Source organism: Kogia breviceps, chromosome 17 (assembly GCF_026419965.1).
Source record: "Kogia breviceps isolate mKogBre1 chromosome 17, mKogBre1 haplotype 1, whole genome shotgun sequence".
Lineage (NCBI taxonomy): Eukaryota > Metazoa > Chordata > Mammalia > Artiodactyla > Physeteridae > Kogia > Kogia breviceps.
The window spans coordinates 3,231,230-3,244,972 of NC_081326.1; the positions used below are offsets into that span (position 1 = coordinate 3,231,230).

Sequence of the window (13,743 nt, forward strand, 5' to 3'; positions counted from 1 at the left end):
AATAGTAAATGTACAAAATAAATGTTGCATACGGCACTTTTTATACAGCCATGATGTTGCTGACCCACGGTCACTGAGTCTTGATTTTGGGGTTATTGTCCCAACAGTAGTGATAGGTTTGCTCTTTTTTTCAACACTCTCCTTACAACCAATAATAGTTGTACATTAAATAACTGGCTATAGTTTGACCTGTAGTTGGTGGCCAAAGAACAGGATAAAATAAATTGTTCAGTAGATGTAAAATCTATGACTTTGGCAGGCTACCTGGTTGAGTAATTCACTTGTGAGTTAGGGAAAAACGTATTTCATCCGTACCTGTTAGCAGCTTCTCCTATCTCCCTTGAACTCTCATAATCATTTAAAGTGTTTCCTTTTCTGGTTTCTAGTCTGCTTTCACCAGTGAGGTGTCTATGGCCTTTTCTAACTCCCGTGTCCATTATTGCTGACTCGTCTAGATAATCGCCAGTGGCTAGTGTAAACATAAATTCAGAATATACTTGATACATTTTTCTTTGCACAGATGCTGGATCAAGGGGAAAATAATGGTAAAATTGTCAGAGAACTGTATGCCAGGGATAACAGTATCATCTCTGCAAGTGAGTGTCAGACATTTGCAGGAAAATTCTGTTTCATGATAATTGAGGAAAGCATGACTCTGCTGAAATTAATGCTCCTCTCTCTCCTTTATATCCTCAGGGCAGAAGCTGGAAGTTAAGAGAAAAGAAACAGTAAGATTTTACTTTCGGCTTTAAATTATTTGGTACAAAACAGTGTTCGAACAGCTATTTGATGTGTTAAGACAGTATATAATGTTTAGTAAGGGGTGTTTCCTAGTAATTTCTTCTGTTTTCTCGTACTGGTGTTGTTTGTTTGTTTTGATTTTCTACTTAGTGGGCTGTGGAAAGCTGGAAGTTTATGAAAGGAAATACTCTTTAGTTCTATGTCTGCATCCAGATGGCACAGCTGATGCAGTTGGAGAGAAGACAGGCAAATATGGTAAAATCACTGGGCAAAGAATGTGGTGCTGTGGCAATTTTGGGAGATAGAGGAAAGCAGGTTTCCAGACCCAGCTTAAAGTTTGCTTCTTATTTCTCAGACAGCTTTATACCAGTCTTAGAGCATTGAAATGATTCACTATCTACATTAATACAAATGGTCAATAGACAACAGACTTTAAACCTGGGCAGACAATACAATTATGCAAACAGCACACCATGAAAAAACTTACATTTAGTATTACTTACATGAAGAATAAAATGTAGGCAACTAACATAAAGTGTTCATAAAAAACAGCAGTTGTAGCTCTTGAATTGTATGGCCATTTGAGGAATTCAGGTGGTTCTACTAAACACACAGAGTACCTGTTGTGTCAAAGCACCATGTTGAATAATTGGAGGACCACAGAAATGACAAAGACATTATTTGGAATTCCAAAGACTCATAATCTGATACAGAAGACAAATGCATACAACAGTTCTAATAATGGCTGTTTGTAGTGTCATAATGAAAGTACAGAGGGAAAACCAGGCAAAGAGAAATTGGATTCGTTGTTTAATATCAGCATGTTATGAAGCCATGACCATAAAAATCAATGAAGAAGGAGTAAGCCGATAATGGTAGACTTTCACCATGAGCCCAAACCTCCAACTCCTCTTGAAATTTACACCTTCACTATTTAAACAAAATTTGCCTGCTGCATCTATGGATGTAACCTTGCTGTACTTTGTTAGAAACTGCCATTCAAATAGCCTCTAGGATGTACAGGAGACATTAACCTATAGCATTTCCCCAAAATGTAACCTCCACCTCATATTAAAGATCCCAGGGAATAATCCAACTTTCTCTTCTATGAAAATATGTGGGAATCTAAGAATATGTCCTAGTAGCTTCTCTTTTCAAAATGAGTCTATTTCTTAGGCATTTTTCTTACCTATTGGTTCCCATTTGGGATCACTTATCTACTTAGATCAGTCAAAATGGTCCTTCATATCCTGCTCCCTGGGGCCCCTGGGGGCAATGCTGATGCTCTTTTTCCTCATTGAATATAGTAGACTGTATTTCCAGATGTGGTCACAAAGATGTCTCCCATTGCTAAATCAGAAACTGTGAAGGATCTAAGTTTTTGCCTACTTGCAGAGAACACAAGAGCACTGAGTCAAAGACCAAGACCATTATTTCTCAGAGCAAATGCAGCAGCCAGAACAGCATCGTACATTGGTTCCCAAGCCCCCATCTCACTGTATCATGAAGTGAGGGCCTGATGTTATGTACATATATGGGTGGGTACATTGAAGGAGAGAAATCCCCAAGTAAGGAAACTCTGATTTCATACAGAGTTGCCCATTCTTCCTTCTAGAGAAAGAGAAACAAAGTGAGATGCAGAGATAGAGAAAGGAGAGACAGAGAGAACCTACCATTATTCTGGAATGTAAGCAAATCTTCTCCAGGGAAGGGAAGGAAAGGTCTTTATCTTTACTCCCCTGGAATGTTGAGAGAGAGGGAGAGAGGGAGAGAAATAGATACCTGAGCTTTACGATGCTGGAATGTATCCCTGTACACACATTTGCAAATGCCTTTATTCAGAGGCACTGGACCATGCAGGAAAATGACAGATGTAGGGAGAATTGTCTTCTAACACTCATCGCAACAAGCTGGTTTATAAAGGGAGCCCACCATTCCCACATCAAGACGTGGGCCGACTTCCTCATCCCTCGCTGGGTCAGCCCTTTCTACCGGTTGTGACTCATAGAATGCAGATGAACCAACACTGGGACTCCCCAGGTCCGCACCTTCCACCCGCACTTCTTGGATTCGTCCTTCACGGAAGCCAGCCCTCCTCATGTGAATAAGCCCAGAGAGCTCTGCAGAGAGGCTCCCTGGGAAAGAAGTGGTGCTCTGGCCGCCCCAGTTGGATTTCTGTCTTGCAGCCAGCGCTGACAGCCAGGTGTGTGAGCCTCTGGGTAGAATGAACTAACGGGTAGATGATGAAAACAGAGAAACTTTTGCCCTCAAATGTTCCCAGCATCTCACTATGGTAGTCGTGTAATACATAGAGTAGAATGAGCAGCCCTAAGAAAGGCGGGTGCAGGATAGGATGAGTAGCTTTCTTCAGCATAACTGACATTTGCAGCAGGAGGTCTCTTATGTGTGATAATTACTTGCAGCATTATTTCCTGATGTTATGCTCAGGGCCCCATCAATTCATACTCATGCATCCGTTTCCACATGCCTGGAAAGCATTGTGATGAATAGTGCTGACCCATGAACGTCTTTTCAAGAAAATATTTTAAGAATATGTCTCAGATATATTGGCTTAAATTTTCACTCCACAAAAAATATTGTTTTATCACCATGTGCCGATCCTCTATTTTGTTATCAAGCTGGTTGTGAATTTAGCTGTTTCCATACTCAGAGAGTTAGAATGCTCATTTCTTTGAGAGCTGCTGAGCCATTTCTTGGCAATAGTGGACCTAAAAGCAGATACTCAGCATGAGAAGATCTTTGAAATACCACAGGGGGCTTCATTTTATGATTACAAGCTCTTAAGTATAAAAAACAACACTGTACCAACATTGACAATGGCGATCAAAAACAAGTCTTCTTGTCTCGGTGTGGGATCCTAGAACTGAAAGGAAGGTCCAGACAACCAACGTAAAGCAGTTTTGAACTCTCAACCATTGAGTTATGGTTTAGAAGAGTAAAGTTCTCCTAAACTGATTATCAGTTTATATTTTCCTTTGGCTTTTCCTTTCACTTTTTTCATTGTTCTGTTTGGCCTCACTAATTTCTGAGAAACTGATATGTACATGGTCCTTAATTTCAGCAATCAGAATTTTGACAAGAAGAAGTAGACCACGTCTCTGATAACATTCCAAATTTTAATGAACCTCCTAAAAGAGACACTCTGACTTCTCAAAGGCCCCTTGGGGGACCACATTATTAAGGAAAAAAACAATAATTTCACATAACTGTGCTTTGTTAGTCTAGATTTGAAATGGAGCTTTTAATATATGTCTTTTAAAAATGTCTTTTAAAAATACATGCATATTATTTATTTATTTTTATTAATGTTATTTATTTTGAAAAATGGGAAGGCATAGGGTAGCATGCACTTTTTTTAACATCTTTATTGGAGTATAATTGCTTTACGATGGTGTGTTAGTTTCTGCTTTATAACAAAGTGAATCAGTTATACATATACAAATGTTCCTATATCTCTTCCGTCTTGCGTCTCCCTCCCGCCCTCCCTATCCCACCCCTCTAGGTGGTCACAAAGCACCGAGCTGATCTCCCTGTGCTATGCAGCTGCTTCCCACTAGCTATCCACCCTACGTTTGGTAGTGTATATATGTCCATGCTACTCTCTCACTTCGTCCCAGCTTACCCTTCCCCCTCCCCGTATCCTCAAGTCCATTCTCTAGTAGGGCTGTGTCTTTATTCCCATCTTACCCCTAGGTTCTTCATGACCTTTAAAAAATTTTTTTTAGATTCCATATATATGTGTTAGCATACTGTATTTGTTTTTCTCTTTCTGACTTACTTCACTCTGTATGACAGACTGTAGGTCCATCCACCTCAATACAAACAACTCAATTTCATTTCTTTTTATGGCTGAGTAATATTCCATTGTATCTATGTGCCACATCTTCTTTATCCATTCGTCTGTCGATGGACACTTAGGTTGCTTCCATGTCCTGGCTATTGTAAATAGAGCTGCAGTGAACATTTTGGTACATGACTCTTTTTGAATGATGGTTTTCTCACGGTATATGCCCAGTAGTGGGATTGCTGGGTCGTATGGTAGTTCTATTTTTAGTTCTTTAAGGACCCTCCATACTGTTCTCCATGGTGGCTGTATCAATTTACATTCCCACCAATAGTGCAAGAGGGTTCCCTTTTCTCCACACCCTCTCCAGCATTTATTGTTTCTAGATTTTTTGATGATGGCCATTCTGACCGGTGTGAGATGATATCTCACTGTAGTTTTTTTTTTTTTTTGGTGGGGGGGGTACGCGGGCCTCTCACCGCTGTGGCCTCTCCCGTTGCGGAGCACAGGCTCCGGACGCACCGGCTCAGCGGCCATGGCTCACGGGCGCAGCCGCCCCGCGGCACGTGGGATCCTCCCGGACCGGGGCACGAACCCGTGTCCCCTGCATTGGCAGGCAGATTCTCAACCACTGCGCCACCAGGGAAGCCCCTCACTGTAGTTTTGATTTGCATTTCTCTGATGATTAGTGATGTTGAGCATTGTTTCACGTGTTTGTTGGCAATCTGTATATCTTCTTTGGAGAAATGTCTATGTAGGTCTTCTGCCCATTTTTGGATTGTTTTAAGTGCTTACTGTGTGTTACAACATCAGCCTTTGTATCTGCCCTTTGGGAGAATGCACTGTTATCCCTTTCTGACAGATGAGGAGCCTGCAGTGTGGAAGGACTAAGCGTGCTGCCCGAGGTCTCATAGCTAGTAAGTGTGGAAGCAGGATGAGCCCAGGCCGTCTGACTTCAGCTTTCATTCTACAGCTTTCTCATGTGATGTTACATAATTTACACAGTGCTCTTTTACTCATGCATGTTTGTTAACTTAAGGATAATAATAATTATTGAAAAAGAAAACCCATGTAATTTGTAAGGCTGAAATTAAGGTTAAGTGATTAATCAGTCACATTTCCTTCTTGAAAACTTTTCTTTGCTCTGGACTTAGAAAGTTACCCCCTACTGTATTTTAGAGCACATTCTGCTTAGTAAAGGTCCTAGTCAATAAGAGCTTAATAAATATGAATGTAGTAGGTATGGAATCTACCCAATTAAATTAAGAGTTCAAAAAATGTTCTGTTACTTTGTTTTTCTAAAATCAAATTAAATCTACCTCTAAGCCCCTATCCCACTAGGTTGGAGAGAGATTCCATCTTATTTATAATGAGGTTCATCTTGTTGCATGCAAAATTTCACCTGGTATGGAGTCTCAGAATAGCTGGTGACAGCTCCCTTAGCTCCAGTCCACAGCTTTTCTACTTCGGCAACTGTCCTAGAACCAGTCCTGTTTCCAGCTTGCCGGGTGAGGGACTGGGTCTGGAATCGTGTCCTCTCAGCCTGTCCTGTGCCTTGACCAGCATGAGGAGCCCCACCCGCTTCCCCGATGGGCTTCTCAGCATGAGAAGCTAGGTTCAGGCTCTCCCCTGAGCTTTGGGACTGAGGCCGGCAACCACGTGTTGGTGTTTTAAACTCAAGTATCACTTCTCAAAGATTTTTAATAACTTGAAAAAAGCAGAGGCATCTGTTCCGTTTGCTTTGAGACAGAGAGAGCCAAAATGGAGAACCCGGTGAGATGTGTTGATCACAGTCTGATTGCATGGAATTTGATATTTAGAGCATTAAAGTAGGGCGTTCAGTCCATTGCAGAGCGCAGTGCAGAGGCGCCCCAGGCCTTTTGGAAATGAGCATGCCACGTCTCAGTTGCATGTGATTTGTCCCAACGGCTGAGGCCTCCTGAGGGGGCACCCGTGTGTGAAGCAGGAGCTGAACGGAGAACACCCCTGTCTCAAAGGGCGGACGGGAAAGGACGGGTCTGCGTGAGTCACAGCCCTGCGTTTAACAGCGAGCTCAGTCCGCTGCCGTTCCTGCGAGTACAGCTGAGACGCAGAGCAAGCAGCAGAGGAGCCCGGGGGCTGTCAGCACGGGGAGGTGGTGCCGATGCCCGTGTTATCTATCGGGGCCGGTTCCTCCTGCTGGGGTCCAGCCCAGTGCACCAGCCAGTGGGCCCTGGCCCCCTGGGCTCTCGCAGGCGGGAGCAGCCAAGCGCTAGGGCGAAGTGGCGGATCAGACCGCAGTTTCTGACTCTCTAGAATGGAAGTGTCTCAGTACTTACAGAACGAGTGGCTCTCCTGACGCGTGCAGTTCACTCTAGGCGCCCACACACAGGGAGGTGGCTGCGATCCTCGAGGTGGCACAGGAAATCGTGTCACTTTTTTTTTAAAACATCGGTAAAAATCTTCAGCTTAAAGTAAGGTTTTAGAGGTCTCCCTGGCTTATGACGTACTTAAAGGTCAGTTACTTTTGTCCATCTGGCTCCTAAAATCGGGGGCTCAAACATTCTATACAGGTCTCTAGCTTTTCGGTATTTCTGTTAAAAATTCAAAGCCTGGCCTTAGAAAAATTATTGCATTGTAAAGTTATCGCTACTGAAATCTTAAAGAGCCTTTCCAGGAAGCTAGAGGCTCCTGAGTATTCTGTAAATCACAGGAAGATGTACCATAACTCTGGCCAAAGGTGAATTTCCTGATTTTGTAAGAAGATCAACAAGGAGAGCTAGGAGAGGAGATGGACTCGTATGCTTGGGTGTCTGTTGCCTGGAAAAGGCTGAGCTAGCTTTCTCGTGTTTGTATGACACCCTTAACCCCTGAATAATCAGACAAGCAAACAATAGTAGCGTGTCTTTACCTAAAACTGACCCATGAAAATGATCTAAGGACTCCTTTGGTGTCATTAACAGATTGGCCAGGATTGAAGCATTTCTAGCCTAAATTTAAAGCTTTTACCCACCGGGCACAGCCCAGATTGGCCCCTTGGTGTGGCCATGGGACGTCGAGGGCAGTGAGGGCTCCGTCTGTGGGTCCTGTGGGGCCACCTGTTTTGTGCATATGGACCCACGTCATGGCTGGAGGACTCTGTCTGGAGCCAGCTTCTAATGGCATCCAACCTTTAAACAACATTGATGTTTCACCTTTACGTTGGTATTGTTAGAAAGAAGACCACAGGCCCAAAACAGAGTCACTTATGCTAGACCATGTCACCAAACTGGGACTTAATACCTCACCTAACTGAAGTTTTACCCTCCTCCAGAAATGTAGTCTTAACTGGTCGGTCAGGGATTTTCTGGAATTACCTCAGCTCCAGTGAGGTAACCTGTCACGTGGGCCCTCTCCATCCCCAAAGGGAGATGACTTAATCCAAAATAATCTTTTCATTTGTTTATGACTCCCTTTTCTTGCCTTTAAAAACCTCTCCCTCTCTGCAGCCCCCTCTGAGGCTCCCTTCTACTCGCTGCCTGGGAGGCTGGCTGCCTGCTTCGTGAACCATTCAATAAAGCCGGTTAGATCTTGTAAGATTTACTCAGTAGGTATTTTGTTGTTTAACAGCACTTCTGTGGAGAAGGTTCTGCAGGAACTCTTATCATATGTGTTTTCCTTCTGCCACTTCCTTCGTAGTGTTCTCTTTATATTATAACTTGTTTGGTGACACATGGATATGGTTGTCTGCCTAAAATTCTCCACCTGAAATTTTGGTAGTGATACGGACCAGGGTTCTTGGCCTCTGTAATCAATAGAAATTGACTAGAGGCCAGACAAGAGGTTCAGGCCAGGCTTTATTGGGAGCCCTGCAGCCGCAGGAGGGAGCGAGAACAAGTAACAGCTTCCCTTGCTCGCTCCCTGAGGGGGGGCAAGCTTGTTTCTTACATGGGGTGAGGGGAGGGGTGTGTCCAGGGGTCGGGCTGGAGGGGTGGCCTAGGTGTTTTGCCCCCCGTGCAGGGGACAGGCGCAGTACCCTGCTTTTGCTCCTGGCTCTTCAGATTTAGCAGTTGGGGTTTTTTGGTCTTTTTGTGTCTTTTGTCCAGAATTTGCCCCAACTGTGCCTGCACGCAGTTATTTTTAGTCCCATATAGTTTCTTTGTATTTTTGTTCCTCGAGGAGAGGTGTGTCCAGGTGCAGGCATTTCAGCACTGCAGCAAAGGGTCCCAGGTTCCAACCTGTCTCAGTAGTGGGTCTTTTTAGTCAAAATGCATGTGCTTTCTTGCTCTTAGGATATAGTACAGATGCATAACAACAGGCATATTATTGTTCACTTTCATGGTATCTGACCAGAAGTACCTGGGCTGGAATGACTTTATTTTTGAAAATAGAATGGTAACAATTATCTTAATTGCCCTCATTTGCATAGAGCCTGTGATACGGCTTGCTTATGATCTCCAAAGGAATTTAAGATGCAGCCCATGTTGCTATAACTTAAATACCTAACAGTGCCTCCATCCTGGTAGCAACTCAACAAATGCTGATTGTATAAATTGAATTGAATAAAAGCACTAATGTTTCCAATGTGTCTGCCATTGTATATTTCTTACAGGCAAACACATTTATGTTTAACCAAGCAATGCTGATCGGATAACAAATGTTTCTATTTCTGTTGCCGTAGAATTAATTGTCATGCTGTAGGAATAAGTCACTTCAACAGACTCGGGTGGAGTAAGGATTCAAGTTAGCATGAATGCAAACAGCATGCAGTTCACGAGCGACAACTGTAAGGTTGTTAATTTAAAGAAGAAAAACAAGCCTCAAAACAACGTGGGTGGAACTTGTCACTACACATGAATACAAAGGGAAAAAAGGTGTAGGATATGTAGGAAAGACAAGCTGAAGAGTGACCAGTGTATCAAAGACAGTGCACGTGCAGATACACCCTACACTGGTAGGATCCTTGTTTGGGGGCAAGGGTCTCGTTTGTAGAAACTAGGAATGATTCTCTCATCTCAGATTTATCTAATTTTGCCTCTTCACTCAAAATATATTTCTACACATGCAAATAACTAAAAAGTTAAAGACTATTCATATTTTGACCAAGTTGCTTATGAAACGTATAGATGGGCTAGCTATATACAGTGCTAGGCCAGTGGGTTGAAAAGTATAAAATTAAGTGAAAGACATACTTAGTCTCATGCATATAATGATAAATCATGTTTTTAGTGGGTCTATGTCTCTGTCAATGAAAAAAATTAATCAGTAGTCAATATAAGAAAGAAATAGAAAATAGAAAATACAGTCCAAGCCAAACTGAGGACTGTAGCCCGGGAGACGGCCTCTTGGAGAGCTCTGAGAACTGTTCCAAAGAGGTAAGTGGGGGAGGTCGGTGTGTGTGTGATTTTAGAGGAGGGGTACCGTGCAGTCAAGCATGAATCCCAGCAGAACTTTGTTGCTAGTCACAAGGAAGAGACATCTTAGTTAATGGTTTTAGTGCCATTCGAAGTACGGGGAGATGCAAAAATCCAGGTTCATAAAAAATTTCTCCTGAAAGTATCTAACCCTCTGAAGGTCTGTTCTGCAGTTTTCCCAGAGCACAGAGTGTCTCATCCTGATCTTCGCCCTGAACTCCTTTCAGGATGCACTGTAGGTCAGGGGCTGTAGTGGCTGATGACTTGATTCTTGTAGAACTGGATGGTGGGCAGCATTCTTTAGTTTACAGTCCCCTCCCTTTTGGTCTTAATTTTGACCCAGGTTTGGAAGGCATTAAGTGATCACTTTGTCCCCCGGTGCTAGGAATGCTCATTCCCAGGTCAGGTGAGGATTTCGTCGATAAGCCAGTCATTGCTGTTCCTGGATTAGGCCCTGTTAACAGTAACCAAAAGCCTCTGGGCCGCCTGTCCTACTAGTATGTTACGGTCCAGGAAATGCTTTTCTCTCATTGCTTCCTCCCATAGCTAGAGTTACACGGTTACAATCATTGATCTTATAGAACTATATATTTGGTTGTTTCAAGTTGCCTAGTCATCATTAATTTTATCTGAGGCTTAGTCACACATTTGGTAATGCGAGAACCAATAATCTCGTCAAATAGGCAAGTAATGTAGCTAATAACATTAATATGGTCATAAGTAAGTATTTAAGCTAAGAACTTAGGTGCAGCCCAGGATCTCCCCAGGTCCTCCGACCTGTCAGTTCTGCACTAATCGCTCTCTTGAAGGGAAATGGTATATTGGCATCTTACATCAAGTTCATCAAAGATGTCTGCACGTACAAGGTGAGCGGTGGGTCATTGTAACCCCTTATAGGATTGAGAAAGAAATGTTATCTTCTAAAGACTTAACAAGGCTAGCTCCAGAAGGAGAAAAATTGATCTTTATGGTTGAGCAGGTATTTCTGCCATTGGGGAGGTCTGGTTAATGCATAATGAAGACACACAACACACACTAGAAGGCAAAGAGAAAGCCAAAGGGCAGAGAAAAAAGTTTTATGTTTAAATTTTTCTCGTCTTGCCTTAAATGTGAATTTTTATTTCATCACCTCTGGACTGTGAACTTCACAAGTGCTTCTCAGTTCTGGGATGGCCAGAGGGCGCTGGAGCTGGATAATTCCCTTCCCCTAGTTCAGTTGGGCTCTGATAAAACCTAAAAAGATTAGGCTCTGGGTAACTAGTTTTTCCCATGGGCAGTCCTTGTTAAGAAGAACAGAGTGAAGCCCTGAAGTAGCGGTTAAACCTCAGTGTTCTTCCGCTGGGTGTGATAAAGAGTTGAGGAAAGAAGTGAGAGGACACAGAAGGGTGTGAGCTGAATGTGGTGAACTGGGGAATGAGCAAGATCTGTCCATCGAAGTCCCTCTGCCTTTGGAGACAGGATGCTCTGGGAGGACACCTCTCACATGAGGGTCTTATGACCTGCTTCGCGGGAAGGTCAGGAAACCCTTCCTGCACCCCCCAGCTTGAAATACTCGATACACCAAGGTGCTGTATTTTGGGGTAGCGTGTCCTAAACCCGATCACCTGGAATGGTGAATTTTACAGGGAATAATCCCATTTTTCATTATCAAAAGGAGAGGAAAAGACATTACGTGAAGAAATTATGAGATTAGAAGTTAGCAAAAGAGAGAAATTTTTTTAGAGCTAACAAAACATTTATTGAGTTTCTTCCATATTCTCCTGAGTTTAGTGCCTTTTCTCTCCCCAAACCCAAGGAATTCACCTTTATCATGCTGGCCTTACATATTATATTATTATTTGTATATGGGGTTGTGTCCTCTACTTGGCCATGGACAAATCAAAGGCAGAGTTTTATTATATCCATAACAAGAACAAAAGGTAGAAGTTGCTTAATTCATATTTATATTATAAGAGAGAGATGGACAACAGACATTTGGTTCTTACCTACAAGAAACTCACATTGGAGGGCAGAGATCAGAATGCAATTATCTTTTACAAATAAAATAATAGATGCTATTGGAAATTTTAATTCATTCTCACAAAAGTTATTTTCTAGAACTCTTAAATCTTATAAGAAAACTTTTTAAAGCAACAAAAGGTGAAAAAAGTGAAATGTTTTCTAATATTAGATTATAAATGCCATGAAAGCGAGGTGATTTTGGTAATCTGAAGGGTGTGTAGATCACTCCCATAATTGATAATCATCTAATTCTTGAATGCTTTGCTCTACAGTCTGAGTAATTTGTGTGAACTCTGTTTACTGGTGAAAATTGGTTTATGTTTAAATGTAAACGGACTTGTAAGGATTGCCCTCTTTTTCATCAATATTTGAGAGTGTTTTCCAAAAGGGAAATCTCACATTTTAGCATCCCCTCTTCACTTACAGAGGTGGACAGCTCTGGAGGGAATCAGCATACACTGCCCTCAGCTTACATGATGTTCCTCTGAGATTCACAGCCCTTTGTCCTCTTTCTCAGCTAATCACATGGTCCCTGTTTCTGGATCTTATGAAACAGGCTGAAACACCTTCTAGATTTGTCATGAGGACTTGAAAATGAAGCAAAATTATATTCTTGTGAAATGACTGGTTTTAAATTCTGTCCTTCAGTATTTGCTCATATTTATGAAATAATGTTCTATTGAGACACTGACTGTCATTTGAAAATGAAGAAGAACTTGGAAAATGCATGTATAAGCCTGGAATCTGCGAAGAGCCCAGGGTTGTTTGTTGGACTTCAGGCAGGTAGACAGGCAAAACCAGTTGCGTATACCGAGGATGGGAATGTTTTCTTCTATCCACAAGTCATCAAGTGTATGTTTACCCTGAAATACTTCCGTTTTGGTTTGCTTTGCGATGGTTTGTGTACAGTGTCTGATAATCTCATCATATTTTCCTATTTGTTATTCTAGAAACAGTGAAAAACACCATAATGAAGACCCTTACCTCAGATTCTCAGATATTTAATGTTAGGTATAGAGTTTTTGCTACATTAAGCTCCTTTATAGTTTTTAAAATTGGGTGTGTGCATTCTTTAAAATTGGGTGTGTGTGCACGTGTGCACTTGTATTTTGTTATTTAAGGATGTCTCCATATACACTGAGAGGAGATAGGGCTGTTAGACACTTTCTCAACTTCATTGCTAGTAATTTTTAATATTCATAGTGTAAAGGGAGATAAAAAGATCAACACTAATGGGATTTGAATTAAAAATAGGATTTGGGGGCTTCCCTGGTGGCGCAGTGGTTGAGAGTCCGCCTGCCGATGCAGGGGATGCGGGTTCGTGCCCCGGTCCGGGAAGATCCCACGTGCCGCGGAGCGGCTGGGCCCGTGAGCCGTGGCCGCTGCGCCTGCGCGTCCGGAGCCTGTGCTCCGCAACGGGAGAGGCCACAGCAGTGAGAGGCCCGCGTACCGCAAAAAAAAAAAAAGGGACAAAAGTCCAAGGATAGGACAGAAATGTGAATATTTTGAAACTGGATTCTCTCATATTTAAGTTTAGACTATCTAGCAAATTGAAGTAAGGATCTGAGGAATTTATTTAAACAGTTTAAGCTTAGAATGTATTTGCCTGAACAAAGCTTAATGATGTAACTCTATTGTGTTCTTAAATTACCTCAAATCTCAGTTTACAATCTAATTTTTACCTGATTTAGTTCCATGGATTTTGGCTTAATCAAAATCTAGATGATTTTCTTATTCAGTCTGACTCTTATTTCACTTCTCTTTTCTTAGCAAGGTCTACCTATACTTTATAGGGAGACATATAAAATTCTGTAAGTTTTAAAA

At 42.2% G+C, this 13,743-nt stretch overlaps 1 pseudogene; it reads left to right on the top strand.

Annotated features, from left to right (window-relative positions):
* LOC131744196 (lipoxygenase homology domain-containing protein 1-like) overlaps positions 1-13,743 on the top strand; it is a 123,711-nt pseudogene that overhangs the window by 16,079 nt on the left and 93,889 nt on the right.